Below are 16,229 nucleotides of genomic sequence, written 5' to 3' on the forward strand. Positions count from 1 at the left end.
CAGTTGTGCACAGGGATCTCTCCCTCGCTTCGCCCACTCGCTCTCTCGCTGTCACTCTCTCACCCTCGCTCGCTCGCTGCGATAAGGTAACTTCAAAGAACAAGGGGACGAGGACAAGGAGGGGGGCGGGGGGGGTGGAAGAGCAGAGGGATCAAAGTGACCTTAGGGTGATGATCTTCAAGGGAATAGTTTTTTCCAGGCATATTTGACTGTGCTATTCCCGGGGTTGCCAGGTTCGAAAGCCTGTCTTGCCTGGGGGACAGCGAGCCATTTGACGTCCGCAAACAAAAAGTTTGGAAGGGTTTGCAAAAGCAATGTCCGAGATAATCAGGGGATGGTCTGAACATTTCCTTATTGCTTTATTTTTTCTTTCCATGAAGGGACTCCTTGCGTGTCTCCTAAGAAGCTGCGATAGATTGAAAAGCATCAGATTATACTGTGAGATACAACGCAACGGAAGTCATTTATCCTGTTATGGAACAATGCAGTCATCACGTTTAACTAGAGATTCTGTTTGCATGGCAAACTGTTTGAATTAACAGTAATATGTTGCGGGGTACCTTGGTTGTTCACCAGGTACCATTAAGGCCCAGTCCTTGCCTCACCGACCGGGCTTAGATTCCTGCCCGTGGTCCTTTGCTACATGTCTTCCCCTCTCTCTCTCCAATACCTTTCTGCCTATCTAACTGAAAAAAGGAATAAAAGGAATGTGTTGCAAGTGGACTGTGCTGATGGGGAACAGAACCCCGGTCTCCTGCGTGACTGACAGCCTAACTGACCACCATGCTAATGTTTATTCCGGCCTGCATCTGCATTGATATCGAGGCTAACGCTGGACATGCATGAACATCAGCAGGAAAATAATCAATGAATGGATGTTTTGCACGCTTGCCTAGCGATCGTAGCAGCTGTCAACGAACAGGGCTTACTTAAAGTTTCATGCCGTGGTGTAGAATATTGATTCATTATACAGTATAGCGTATTGATCCCATGAGCGAGACAAGGGTCAATCTCTGTGAATGTTTAGCGCCTGCACGGGTGGGTGGAGGACTGCAATTAGCTTGTAGTTAGTAATTACAAGTGAATCATCTACAATTATTGCAATGACACAATTCGATGTGTGTTAACAATTATACTAATGAATTTGATAAATATATATCTCTATTCATTATCGAAAATGGGTTTAATTCCCGTTAAAGACTATGTTCATTGAGCATTTTTCTTTTTTATCGTAAAGGGGACGTTGAGATAATTATAGATTGTAGAAATCACTTTCATTTAAAATATAGATGATCCCAGAGTAGAAAAAGTCGAGCAACGCAATATTCCGATGCTTTTAGCCCACCTGCACTGTGTCCAGTCGGCTTTCTGAGACTTGCTAGCGCAGCTTTAGATAAAAGTGTCTTCCAAATTACTATATGTAAATGAACAACAGTAAAATGAACTGAAGTAGCAAATGTTATTATTATTATTTTTTTTTTATAAACAGACATGCCGTGGTAGCATGTCTGTTGGATGATTCTGTATGTGCCCAGTAGGGGGCCGGGGTTGGGGTTACCCTCACAATTATGGACAAGCACGGTTCACATGTTGAAAGTGTCTGGCAATCTTTTTTGACATTCTTTGACATTTCTATCTTCCCATGTGCAAAACGGTTGAATAGTGTCAAAAAAACAGTTCCACCAAACAAGCCCAACATGCTTAGTCCCCTTCTATAATGTGTTTTATACCTTATAGATTTATAGTGAACATTTAAACCCCCAGTAATCTAAAGGCTGTCGTCTACAGACAGCACGCGACCCAGTCCAGGCATGCTGCGCCTTTGCCGTTCTAACCTCCCATGATTGTGTTTGTAACACAAGAGTGATGTACATCACTCTTGTGATGGACAAACGGACATCGTCATCAACATCATGTATCAACGAGCCTGAAGAAATGCTACATCATGGTCATGCAGGAAGCAACTCTCAGACGAGATGGTATACATGAATTGACCATTAAATGCTATCAAATATTTTTTTATTTTAGATTCTTTTGGACATTTTAGATACATGTAATTTAGGAGCAGTCATCTTGCTTGAGGATGGCTACAGGTAGACATTTTGGTTTGAACCAAGAACATTTGTGCTGGGAAACAACCTAACACAACTGTGTGTGTGTGTGTGTGTGTGTGTGTGTGTGTGTGTGTGTGTGTGTGTGTGTGTGTGTGTGTGTGTGCGTGTGCGTGTGTGTGTGTGTGTGTGTGTGTGTGCGCGTGTGCGTGCGTGTTAAATCCTCAACTAGATCAGCTAGTGGCGGGTCGGGGGTCAGGGGAAGGCCTGAAGACTTGTACCTCTGCTAGCTTGGATCCCAGTAGAGGCTTTGGGTGTGAACCCTGATCAAACTGAGTTTCAGCGCCAACCATCCGTCTAACCTGTTCTCCCCCTGCCAACCCCGCCCCCCCCCCCCCCCCCCCTCCCCAACCCCCCCCCCCCCCCCCTCCTCCGCTGCCTCCTGTGGTATTCATTTTGTGCTGAAGTGGGAACTTTAGTGGGCAGAGGAACGGCAGTATTAATCCAACACCGCCAGAAGCCCTGCCGGCCGGCGATAAGCGATGCGCTCAATTATTTTATTTAGCAATGTCGAAATAGTCAAGAAAAAGAAAAATTCACCTATGTACTCAATCACGTGTTTAAGTGGACGAACGGGGTCGTTTGTAATGCACCACTCTGTTAACCAGGCCACGGTATCCTCCACCCTTATACCGGGTGATTATTCTCCCCCCCCTGTCTAGATTCTAAGGGTTTTCTGTGGATAACTCCCTGATTAGCACGTGGAGCGAGGGGCCAAACCACTGCTCAGTACAGCGGAAGCATGGCAGCTTTTGGGAACACAATGCCGATAGCAGTGACCTGAGACCAGCTGTGGAGCGGATATGGAATTGTACTGGTTATTGAGATTGTAGCGGAAATTAATCATATTCAGTACAAAAGGCATTTCTCAAGGGAGAATTGTTGTGTATGAAGACCTTACCGTCTGGCAGTGATAATATCCATCTATCAGAAGGATATTAACCAACAGCGTCTACAAGGATCATGATAAACACAATGATCACAAGGAGAGACAAGCACACCGAAATACATTGCGTGTGGAAATGAGTGAAGAGAAACACCTTGTTTGACACTTTGTTTCACTCCTTAAGAGCTTAAGACACTCTCCACAATGCAAACAGGCTATAATAATCAGGGTTTCATCAAGGGCTTAAAAAAATGATAAAAATAAACCTAAGCATAACAATGAATCGTTACCACAGAAGGATTATCGTCACTAGCATAACTGTATTCAATTGTATAAATTATGTCAATACCGTTCACCAGCCCATTTTAAGAGGTAGATACAGCTCTCTTTATAGCTCAACGTCCATTGGAACCTATTGGGTATGGACAGTATATACCATAAAACAATCTCCGGGACTGGATGTAATGATGAACCACTGTGAGCAGTTTGACGAACGAGGCCCGGGCCACACAGCAGGTATCGCTAACACTTTGACGTGTTTGTCTGCCTGAGCCAATTACTCGCCCCCCCTGAAAGTACGAAGGCGCCTTTGATGTAATCTAAAGTGGAGAACGTTAATTGCATGATTTGCATCCGGTGATTAAGAGCAGCCTCACCTGAGGGGTCTATCTAGGGGTGAAGATGAGCCGACATCAGGCCGTGCGTCACTCGCATTCAGAGAGCGAGGAGCGACGCTTGCTGGGTGATGCACACGCCGGGATGCTAATCTCTAAAAAAAAAAAACTGCACAGCGTGCAAAAAAAGAAAACATGGGATTTGTACAGCGGAGTTGGACGGTGAACACGGGGGATTGCAGCGCTTTGCTTTCGCTCTACGGTGCCTTGTTTTTTCGCAACGTGTCACCGTCTGACACAGGGGGTGGAGCATGAGCTGGGGCTGTGTTTGAATAACTCCCAAATAAAACAAGACGTAGCTTTAATCCCTAGTCCCCAGCCGCCTGATTTACCTATTCATACGTGGTGACATCACAAAATGGGGTCAGGGATAATTCATCCTCGCACATGAGAGAGAAACCTTTTTAGGGTTTACTTGCGCTTTAAGCAGCATCGATTTCAAGGAAGACAACTTTTGTTGGAAATGCTGATCAGGGTCTCACTGTGCAGTCATTTGGCAACAGAAGAAGAGAAAATGAATCAGCTTTTGAAGCACTTTTGGGATCTGCGTTCACTTCCATTGTTCTCTGAGACGGTGCTGTACTCACTGACCTTGTGTTGAGTAGGCACAACTGAAATATGGTTTGACACTGGGATGGGTGCATCAGAAAAGGCTTTTATTTCAGATTCAGATTCAGATTCAGAAAACTTTATTGTCTGTCGTAACAGAAAATCATCTTTGACGTGGCTCGACATACAAACATGAAAATGTACTGATAGGCATTCATACAACAACATTGATCTCTGAGAGCACATACAGTGTGTATAGATCTTAAAACAAGTATAAATATTAAAAACTGTAAAAATAACTAAATAAAAGCTGTGGATATGTGTATATATATATATGTGATATTTCAGTGTATCTTTTGTATTACAGGGTGATTGTTATAGCTGGAGACTAGATGGGGTTAGGTTCTTAAAAGGGGTTTATTTTCTGGCTGGATTCAGTGTGTGATAACCCGCAACATAAATTTGACTAATCTCAGGAATCGAGGGAGTTATACAATTGGGTGAATTTGTAGAGCTAGTGATGACGTTTTCTCATTAAAATTGGTTCATGGCATTCATTACTAAAAATGAACTGTAACAGTGCATGCAAGAAAAATAATGATATTATTGCCCATGCATGATTTCCTTTGATAGGAAAGTTAAGTCAATTGTCACTCAAGGTTGCAATGTGTGGTTCTTGTCTCATCTACTTAAAACTTGTACACACCGGGGGCTAATTCTCATTCACTGGTCTTTGACGCTTCATTAACAGTCATAATAATTCTGGTCTCTTGGTTTTCGTAGTACAGCCAGTGAGTTAAAAACCATGAAGACCTCCTCACCCATTGGATAAAGAATACAAACTCGAATATAAATATAAAATGTGTGTTCGTCATTAAAAACAGAGAATTAATAAATAAATGTTTTAATTTGGAGGAGGTGTTTACAATATTTGCTGGGAGAATAAGGAGATCTTCAGAAAAGGGTTTTGGTAAAGATGGCGGGAGACGGTTGGTGTAAGGTTTTCTGAGGAAGAGTAATAACAAGCGAGCCACACTTGTTGTTCTGTGAAGTTCACGTCTCAAACCTAACCTCGACCCCGGGTTAGCTGTGGCACACACCACGGCAGGGGAGAGATCCAGCTCTGCAAGAGCTCAAAGTGTGTATTCCTTTCCACCAACTATTGACATAGCTTTCCCTGATTGTTTGCACTCTCACAAAAGCCCTTATCAATTGATTTCAACTTGTGTGCCATGGTCACTCTCCCTTGCTCGCTCACTCGCTCTGTATCGGTGTCTTTCCTCTGACTCCTCTTTCTCAGTTAGCTCTTGGGGTTCTACAGGTCACTCGGTTCCCTAAGCGGTGTCAAAGTACTGGGAGTCTTGTAGACATGGCCCCTATTGCTTACCCTCCATGTACTCCCTTACCTCCAACCTCCTACAGCTCTGTCGTTTAGGAGGTGGACTGTACAGTGTGGCTCCACTTCATGCCAGTGGGTGGCGCTCAACCCTCCCCCAACTCAGGGTGTATGAAGTTACGCTCCATGACATGCATGCATATGTTAGTAAGCCTCGGGTGTCTTAAATGCCCACTGTTGTATAGGTGGAGATATCTGCCCTTTCTTGCTCTAATTATATGTATTGTTCCGATGACAAATTGTCACCAATTTAATAACGTTTGGAAGACAGAGGAGAACCCTTACTCTGAGCTGCTCTCAAAGCTCACAAGAGAACGCCTCTATTCCATCCTTCCAAGGCCAGCATTTGGTTCAGCCGAAATATACGGCCACTTCAACCAAAACAAATTCAATTATTATAAAAGCGTTTTTTAATCCATTGTTTGAATGGATGTGTGGCCTGACAATTCAGAAACCAATCAAGGTTTGTGTTTTGTCACTACTGAAACAGATTAGCGTAGCTGGATAACCAAACTCTTTAGATAAAGGAAGGCTTCAATTTTACATTTGTGAAAGTAGTTACATTTTTTTCTTGCGGATTGTAAAGCCCATGGTCAAGGTCAAGGACAAGGTAAACTTTATTATCCAAGTAGGAAATTCATGTGGTCACCAATCACCATTACACGCTCCAATGTTATACAGCCCGCTGTATAGCAATAAAAAAACATAAATACAAAACCTGAAACGAAAAACAAGGACAAGACAGACAGAGCAGTAAGAACATAGAAAACATGACAAGCATGTATCAGTAAATAAAATAGTAAAATAGTTCAGGGATACATACAGTAGGCTAATAGTTTAAAATGCGAGTTTTTAAGTCTGTTGTTGTACAGTCTAATTGCTGTAGGCACAAAGGACTGGCTGTACCTAGTGGTTCTAATGGTAGGGGGGAAAACCTGAGGGAAGCATAATAAGTTGGTTGTGGTGAGTACCTAGGATATGTGGACATCCAGGGAAATTGATGCGTTTTGCTCTCGTCACTCGTCAGATATTTAAAGTACCGGTAGTATTCCCCGATGTAACACATTGAGGGGTTTAATCGAGGATTGGTTGGTGGAAAGATTATTCTGTTTTTGTTTAACTTTCGAATATAATCGGTGTAATCGGATTTAGGAGAGATCGCTCTGTTGCCTTGTTATTTAACGCACAGGCAGTGGTCTACATCCATGGCAGTACCTTGGCTTGTGTCTTGGTAAATGGCGCAGCCATTTTTTAAAATAATTTATCAAAAAAAATAACCTTCCTTCCGCATACTGTGTGGTAACAAAGTGACGCATCATTTGTTATTGGTGGCCATGAACTAAGTGGCCACAATTATTTTGTTACGTTTAAAAACTCTTTCCCACACACCCAATGTGAGCCTGAATGTTAGACATGTGGACTGACTTTAAGGAAGAGTACTAAACTTTCCTCCCCTGAAGGTAGAACTTTAGAAACTTATTTTGGTAGATGGGGAATAGCAAATAAAGGGACATGCCTTGTATCGGACGGGGCACCTCATTTGATCGCCTGTGTGGCTGGGACCGGAGTAATTTGCACATAGATTGAAGTTGGTTGCTAAGAATGGGCTATTAACTAGAGTATATAGAGGCCAAGGTGAAGAAGCTGTTGAGATATTTTAGAGGCACCACCGAAACTGCTTAGGTATGATCTCTACCTCTTAAGGCCTTTTCTGATGATGCTATATTTTCGTTTGGGTCACCTCTGCTCTGAATGTGCAATCATGTGCTCTTCTGTATATATTCAAAGTTCCCACGCGTCGACAATGAAGAGGCCTACATCTGTAAGAAGAAGTGTCATCGCACTAGGACATGCATACAGTAAGCTAGCTTTTAAACGGACATCTTCCCCCATTGACGATGATGACAAATACACCAATATTGGCTCCCCATTCAATTATGCCACTGTAGAGGAAAGACAACGGAAAGACAATTTCATGCTTTATTAAAACAAAAAAGGTTTGAAAAAACTTTCAGATGTTGAAATGCCGAACACTTCAGTTGAAGCGGTAATGGAGAAAGGAGGGCCCATGGGGTTAGCAGAGAGAGACCTTGCTACATTGTACCTCTTACACTGCCATATATTCAAACACAAGCCCTGCAAAAGCAAAGAATGCAAAGAGAGGGTTTGTATGTGCTGTAATAAGGTCCCAAAAGATCACAAAAACTTGTCAACATCACAAAGCTGCTGAACAGGTAAGCCGAAGCAGATTTTTTATCTCTTGGTTTTGCTTTGTGTTAATGACGACAATCACTTTTCCATCTATAGTGTATCTCACAGTGCGGACTTATCTGGACAATATTGTATCACAGTCCAAGATAACAGTGTGATAGTCCAGCGATACATGGCAGAATCCAATATTGGATGGTTAGGAGGACCCACTCGGCGACTGGGGTAGACTGAGGTTAATTTACTCTTGTCTACACAAGCTGGCAATTGTGTTTTTGTTTTCCTTGTAGCCAAGCCTCAATCTGTACATGTCAGTGTTTTTCAAAGCAATATCCAACAAAACAAACGCTCAACACAAAGTCTCTGCAACATCATTGTCCAATATATACAAATATTGCCTTCTTGTCGTTCCAACATTATTTTTTAATTAGTTGGCCAAAGGACCTGATGTACAGGACGTGGTGTACCTTTTTGATGTGATAATATAATAGGACCATTATACAGTTATGTTGTACCTCCATGCCATACTTTACTATACCATACCATCAAAAAGGCAACCAAGCAGTACCTCTTGGCCAAGCAGGCAATTAAACAGTGTCTGGAAGTCGTGTTTTCCGGCCTACAGCTTTCAAACCTTAGAAATAGTGGATGATTCAGCGTCAGGTCGGCAGTGGCACTTCGATGGAGGACTAATGGCGTGTCAATAGTGTGACCTGCTTCTCTCTGCCGTAAGATGAACCCTGGAATCCATGAGGCTGCAGTCCTACCTTGCACAAGCATGTGTTTTTTACACGTTGAAAAATCCTTACTTCAAACAGCATCATCGTCAAACTATCCATACAGATTCCTATTACTTTCCTTGGTAGCCAATTGGTTTGCTGGCTATTTAAAGGCCATTGATTTCCAATCAATCTTTATTGTCTCTTTTCCTGTTTGCATTGCTGGATCCACCTCACAGCCCCCTGCACCTAGACCACGTCGGCTTTCTAATTTCCTTGGAGTTTTAATAAACCACAGTCCACTAACCCTGGAAGATGACACACTGTGGTGGAGAGCAATTTCCAAGACCCTGAATCCTAATGGCTTCTGTTAATCGCTCAAATTGGTCTCTCCTCGATTGAAATAACACAGCTAGGCCCCCCCCCTGCCGTCACCCCTCGTTTCTCATTCCATTGCACCAAATTTGATAAAACAAACACCATCTCTCACGTGTCACTGGGTTTGTGGTTGAGCGGACTTGGCTGCAGTTATTGTGTGCTCAGATTGATGTCTTTCTGCAACATGGCGTGTAGCAAAGAATCGAGGGATATGCTGACTCAGACCAATCATTATGGCTAAGAGGATTGCCATTGGTGTATGCAAATGTAGGGGGCATAGTCCATAACCAAGCTGAATGCACCACCAGTCCCAGCGGTTGTCCGACTTTGTACAGATCACAAAATGTTATCAAGGTCTACTTGGTTAGGCAAGGCAAGGCGACTTTATTTCTATAGCACTTTTCATGCACAAGGCAGACTCAAAGTGCTTCACATATAAACATTGTCATACAACAAAATAAAATAATTGATAGTAAAAGAAAACGTATTCAAAAAATGAAAATAAAGGCAAAGTTATTACTTAAAAATAGATCATCTTTATCATATTCGGTTGTGCTTAAACTCAACCTCCTTCTGCAACCTTAAACTCTGACCAATCCTACAGCGCATCATAAATGTTGGAACCAAATGGCCCCGCCCTGGGGACTTGAAGGAAACGCATCAAATACTGTGGTAGGAAAGTCCTCCAGCAGTCGAAGCAATTCAACCCAGCCCTGCCCAAGCCGGGCCGCGGCCTAGGGTGGCTCTCGCCTGCGCATTGCTCACTATTTAGGTGACAGACACAGAACAGCGCCATAGGGATTGCCAAACAATTGCATCCCAACTCTAAAATGTCATCATTTATCGTCAAGGCAGAACTTGGAGGAGGGGGTGGCTGAAACCTGCAGGTCGCGCAATAAAGAACGTCACCACACAATGCAGTGAAGAGGATATTTCATTGTTGTAGCAAACTGTTTACAGGGTGAGGACAAAGAATGGGTTCTAATATTGTTGTGTGAAGGACAAGTACACATATCTTATATTGAACAGCAAGTGATTTATGGGGAACTTTTCAAATTTGTTCAATCTGGGGAAAAAAAACAGTCGCACCATTGCCAACTGCACCACAGCGCTTTGCTCTGTGAGTCATAACTTTGCACCGTTTGGGTTTCGATACACAGTGCAGTAAGACAGGAACTGCCCCTTTGTGTCATCCTCTGATACAACACCCCACCGCATGGTCCCATGGTTCATTACCCTGCACAGGGGCTGCACAGCATCCTAGAAGCGTTGTAATAATAATTTAAAAATAATTTTAAAAAATAATTAAAAAAAACTCTGGTCGGGTCCTGTTGGTGTACAACATAGTCTGCACTCTGGCTGTTTTGTTTCGTCTGCACAAAATAGCTATATATATATATATATATATATATATATATATATATGTGTGTGTGTGTGTGTGTGTATATATTAAAGAATTCATCAGCAGTGCGTCAATGTTAGCCGGCCCGTTGTCAGCCAGGATCTGACAGCAGAGGCCTGGCTCTGTGTCCCTGGCCGTCTGCACGCTGCCCTTTGCTGAAGGTGAGCAAGGAAATTGATAATTGGTCCCCAAGACCTTTTTAATCTCAGAGGGGACTGTCCGACAGCCATTGTAATTATGACTGATCCACTGTGTGTGTGTGTGTGTGTGTGTGTGTGTGTGTGTGTGTGTGTGTGTGTGTGTGTGTGTGTGTGTGTGTGTGTGTGTGTGTGTGTGTGTGTGTGTGTGTGTGTGTGCTCGCGTTTGTGTGTGTGTGTGCTCGCGTTTGTGTGTGTATGTGCTCGCGTTTGTGTGTGTATGTGCTCGCGTTTGTGTGTATGTGTAGACATTTGCACGCCACACATGATGTGCACGTTCGTCAATCAGCAGGTGGAGGACAAAAAAAGTCACCATGCCCCTTTTTTTTTATGATGAAACTAAATGGCATCCATTTAGTGTATCTTAATACAACAGCCATCTTTTAACTAAAGGAAACATGCTTTCCCATAGGGCTGGGATTAATGTCTCTTTTAGAGATCACGAGGTGCTTAGTGATCACAGTGCACTAGAGATATGCCTGGTCTTTGCTGGGTTCGTTTGGCTTGTCTCCGGGCATAACCCTCGAAGTCCCTCTCTCCTATTGCGCCCTGGATCTGTTGACAACACACAGCGGTACAACAGCTGATCGCAATGTTGTGTGGCGGTGGCGTTGTGTTCGTTCAAATTCAAAGTTAAAAAGAGTTTACATTTTAAAGTTCTGCTGTAATTTGGGAATTATGCCCATTGATCCTGGGGATAAACCTGAGTGTGTTTAACTGAAAAGGAAAACTACAAGGGCAGGTACAATTTAAAAAGTACTCCATTAGAATCGCCAACAAATGCCTCTTGACATAAACAAACACTTGGTCGGGGAATAAGCAGCCTAATTTGTTATTATTAGCTCGCTGTGTTCGCAGCTGCTTAGGTGTGGCTGCACACTTGGGTTCGCGTGGTACTTCACTTTCATACTTTCTTGGTGTTATTATATTGAAATAGTCTTGGAGAGTGAAATTGACTTTCTGGGCTCTGGCCGAGGTCAGGGCGCCATTATAAGTGGATGAGAGTTGATCCCTGTTGCTAATTACACGCCACACGGCATTGTTATTCCTCCCTAATTGCATGCTGTGGGGCTGCTTAAGGCACGCGCACATGCTAGACGTTTCGTCCACATGCACCCGTCCCCCCCCCGTCCCCCCCCGTCCCCCCCCGTCCCCCCCCGTCCCCCCCGTCCCCCCCCGTCCCCCCCGTCCCCGTTGCCGACAGGTCACGTGATCGAGTGTACTGCGTCCGCGTTTCCACGTGGGGATGTCGAGGCGTGTACCGGCGTCCAGATGGCCATCTAAAGGACGCGTTTCTGTGTGTCTCACTCTGACAGTCAACCGGTGCGCTGGAATAGATCAAAGCCACTTTGTGCGTGATGTGCCCGCTCTGTGAAACGACCGTCTTGTCGATGTCTGATCTCCCTGGGTCAATCTTTACCATGCTAGACAAAACGACAACGGCAACATTGTAAGAAACTTTATTTTACACGTGAATCCTTAAAATATTGTACCTCGGGGGCGCGCCCCGGAGGCTCAGCGGGAGGAGCGCGTACCATATAGGCTCAGTCCTGATCACAGCGACCGGGGTTCGAATCCTGCCCGTGGTCATTTGCGGCCTGTCCTCCCCTCTGTCTCCCATACCTTCCTCTCTGTCTCACTCTATAATATCAATCATAAAAAAATATTTATAACATATTGGACCTCTGCAAATAAAATACCAGATAATATTTCCATGATTGCTTTCTCATACACACATACTTTTGTGTGTATGAGTCATTTAGTACTTTGATCCATATGCATATGCTACATTACAAGCTGAAATAACTGATATATAGGCATAGAACTGCTCCTGAATACATGTACGGGTAATTTCAAGTCTCACAACACTAATAAACACTAATCAACACTAATTACTAACATAATACTTAAACCATAGTGTCGCTATTATGTCTTAAAGGGTCCCTATTATACCACCAGGTGTGATTATGATTGGCCATTACAAGCCGTTAGGAAAATCACACGTCGTTGTGTCCACCTACATGTAAGACGGGTACATGAGGTACATTTGCTCCAAGTCCAGTGGGTAGGCTGGTCTAGGTGGACACTCCCCCTTGTGATGTCACTACGGCTTGTAATGGGTAATCACACTCACACCTGGTGAATAATAGGGGCCCTTTAAATGATTATACCATATTGTGGATAGTATCTAAACCCTGCCTACCTAAACATCACGGTCTCCATGCCATATATTTATAATTATATATCTCACACACACACATGTGTAACCTCAAGCATGCAAGAGAAAAAAGGGAACTAAATATGATGTTCCAAGGTCAGCAATGAAGCTAATATGACTGTGAATTTTTGCATATTTAATTACTAAGTAATGACTGAATAGCAGACTTTCCATAACGTTTGTTAACTGGGAAGAAGTACAGCCCATATGCTGTCACTCCTTGCAGTACACTCTGGCTTAATTACCATTCATGTTTCTTGACACCCAAAACCAGCAAACGTCAGACCTTCAGGTCACATGTTTACCAAACCTGTGACTTCCCACTATGCGAAAATTCAGAAAAATATAAACAATTTAATGATTTTCATGTAATTTGTTTACCGGTTAAAAAAGGTAAACGCTTGACTAATAAGATCTTCTTTGACAATTAACCCCATCATCGATCAAATGGATTCAATCAAAGCGAAAGCAATTTGAGCTGCTATTGTAGTTGAGAGTGTGCAGCTTTGAAGCCCGTGGAATCCCAGGGAATCATTGGCAACGCGCAACTTTGGTCTGCATCAAAGGCTTTCAAAAGACATTGTGATGGCTTCTCAGCCTCTGAATGTGGCCTCTCCCCACGATCAAACAGTTGCTCTGTAAAAAAAAAAAAAACAGTAAATCTGAAATGGAAGAATATACAGGAGGATTTGAACCCTGGATAACACTGGGAGAGGTCAAGAAGAAATCAGTAGCAGTGTCCTGGTGTCATGCGGAGACTCATAGCGGTGTGGTTATAGTTCAATATCAGCATGGGATATGCTACCTCAAACTACTCTCTGCACACCCCTTATCACAGCCCTTGTATATTTTATAACTATACACCACTACAACCATTACTCTTAGTTTTGTTTTACACTCACTTTATTTATTTAGGGGAATGTATGCAATTATCTTCTCTTTACTTTGTCTCTGCCTGCCTCCCCCCAAACACCTCCTGCCTTTTGCCTTGCCATTTAACCAAGCTCACCATAAATCAAGTAAATGCACGTAGCTTTAAGCTTAGATATTCACACACACACACACACACACACACACACACACACACACACACACACACACACACACACACACACACACACACACACACACACACACACACACACACACACCTGTATATAACCCAGCTAACTCTCCTTGGCTTGTGAACATATCAGCGTGAATCCCATCACAGCTTTGGCCCGTTTTTGCACAGCGAGTAATGCTTTTGCGGTGTTCTCCTCCTCTGTGAAGCCCGACTGCTACGGGGACCCCGCGGTGCGGTGCGGTGCGGTGCGCCGCAGTTAAAACGCCCTCCCTATGAATTTTGAACCACCCGCACCTGCAGTCCAAGGTTGATTACCTCTTCCTGAAAGCCCCCGCTGGGACGCGCTGTCACTCAGTGTTCAACGGAAGACGAAAAATACGGAGAGAACCTTCTTGTTTTTAGAATATTTCTGAAAAAAAGAAAATAAATCTGAGAACTGCATACAGTGAAAATAAAATTGCATCCCTTCCCTATGATTATTATTAGTATCCCCTAAGTATTTAACTACTAAAGGTAATACACCCCACATATGCATCTTAGAAATACAGTTTGATATAATAGCTTGTCAAATAATAACCAACACTATTAATCAAAGGCATATTTAATGCACACGGTGTCCTAACATAGCCCCACATTGGAAACAACACTTTGCTGTTACGTTTTCCATCAATAATCCACAATGATATGCCGATGCCGCAAGAACAGGTTGTCAGGCAACTGGAGGGTTGCTGGTTACAACAGATGAATTAACGTATCTAATATTTCATAAGAGAGAAAGCTTTTGTCACAAATATGACTTTCTATGAACAATGCAATAATAATAAGCAATGTTCGTGTTTTTGACTCCCAGGTTAAAGGTTCTGGGTTCGAATCCCAATGGCCACAGTCTACCTGTAGGCACCTGTAGACCCTCATCATGATGCCAAGCTCATTCATGCTCATTAATGACGTGTATCTATGCCATTTTAGCACGTTTGTATAACTGCACCCGCCTAATGACTAGATGGTATAAAATAGTAACTGCAGTGCCCTTTGACTGGCCAGAGTGTGGGAAAAGTGCCCTTTTATCCAATTCACATGCTGTGTCCCTCAGCCTAATCTCAGACAGAAGTGTACGCAGATGGCGGCTGTAGGGCAAAATATCCGGTTTTCTTTGGGCGAAGGCTGCGAGATGTCAGCAGAGTGTCTCGATAAACAGATACCAGCTGTGATGCCATTCGCTACTGCATAGCAATCCACCAATCAACCAGTGGCATCTTTGTCATTTCCTGCTCTACACGACACAGACTCCAACCCTACAGCTGTGTTGTCCACGACGCGTACGTTTTGGGAAAGCACCGAAAAGGAGTGGTGTGCTATTGAGTCAAATGGCACGTTGTGATTATAAATGACGCAGGTAGATGTTGTTGGTAATGATAGACTCTGGGAAAACTTTGGCCTGCACTTCACAGTTAAGATGAGTCTATGTTTGCTGATGTGGTGACTCGGGCGTAACAGTTGCGGTCTTTAAACAAATATGGGTTATATAATTGTATTATTTAGTGGGCAGCAGATGCTTTGATTCACGGAGACTGACATTGAAAACAGAAACTTTCGTGAGCAGGTAGTGCAGGTAGTTTAAAGAGCCCCAAAGTTGACGGAGGATTTATTTTTGTAGTCGCGACAACGAAATACTAACATGTGGCCTCGAAATAGTAATGTGTCTCGGTAGGGTTATCTGTGTCGTTCAAGCTTAGATATTGTGGTTGTATGTTATTTATTATTTTCTTGTTACTGTTTCTGTTTTTTACATTTGACACATCATTTATGCTTTTAATTTGTTGTCGCTCCCTGTACACAACTTGTTAGGGTTTGCTACTGGCATATCATTTTGCTGAACTACGGGAATTAAGGAGATAATTGCCACAACAAAGCTGTCATTGTATTTACCCAAGTGATTTGTCTGACCTGGTCGCCATGGAAACTAAAATGCCTGTGTGTGTGTGTATATATATGTATAGATATTAAAAAAAATATTCAAGAAAAGGCAACATCTGTGTGGAAACATGGACTGCGTGCCAGCTGGCTCCAGAATATAGTTTGGAATGGTTTCTGAAGGCTGAATTATACCTCTGCATCATGGTTCACTGACATCTGAGGGTCTTTCATGAAGTCGCACTGAACAAAATATTAGCCAACAGCTGAAAAACAGACAGCAGGATTGGAAAGAGGAAGTGTGGTCTATCACCCCTGACAACTAACATTTTCAGGAGAGGCGTACCTAGGCTACGGTGGCTTTGGCATCAGTGGGCTATGCCGTCATGTTGAGACCCGTTGGGCACCCATGGTGTCTCGTAGAAGCACTTCTTGTGTCTCCCAGTGCTCACTGTTTATCCCCACATCCTTATGCCCCCCCCCCCCCCCCCCCCCCCCCCCCAATCATTAC

The 16,229-nt window shown here is 43.3% G+C and overlaps 1 protein-coding gene across 1 annotated transcript in view; it reads right to left on the reverse strand.

The window, feature by feature from the left end:
• The window catches only part of sin3aa (SIN3 transcription regulator family member Aa), a 533,056-nt gene extending 530,822 nt beyond the window's left edge, over positions 1 to 2,234 (reverse strand). The window contains exon 1 of the mRNA XM_060060284.1: positions 2,137 to 2,234. The gene's annotated coding sequence lies outside the window, so the exon portion shown is untranslated. The remainder of the gene's footprint in view (positions 1 to 2,136) is intronic.
• Positions 2,235 to 16,229: the final 13,995 nt, after the last annotated feature.

This window comes from Gadus macrocephalus, chromosome 9 (assembly GCF_031168955.1).
Source record: "Gadus macrocephalus chromosome 9, ASM3116895v1".
Taxonomy (NCBI): Eukaryota; Metazoa; Chordata; class Actinopteri; order Gadiformes; family Gadidae; genus Gadus; species Gadus macrocephalus.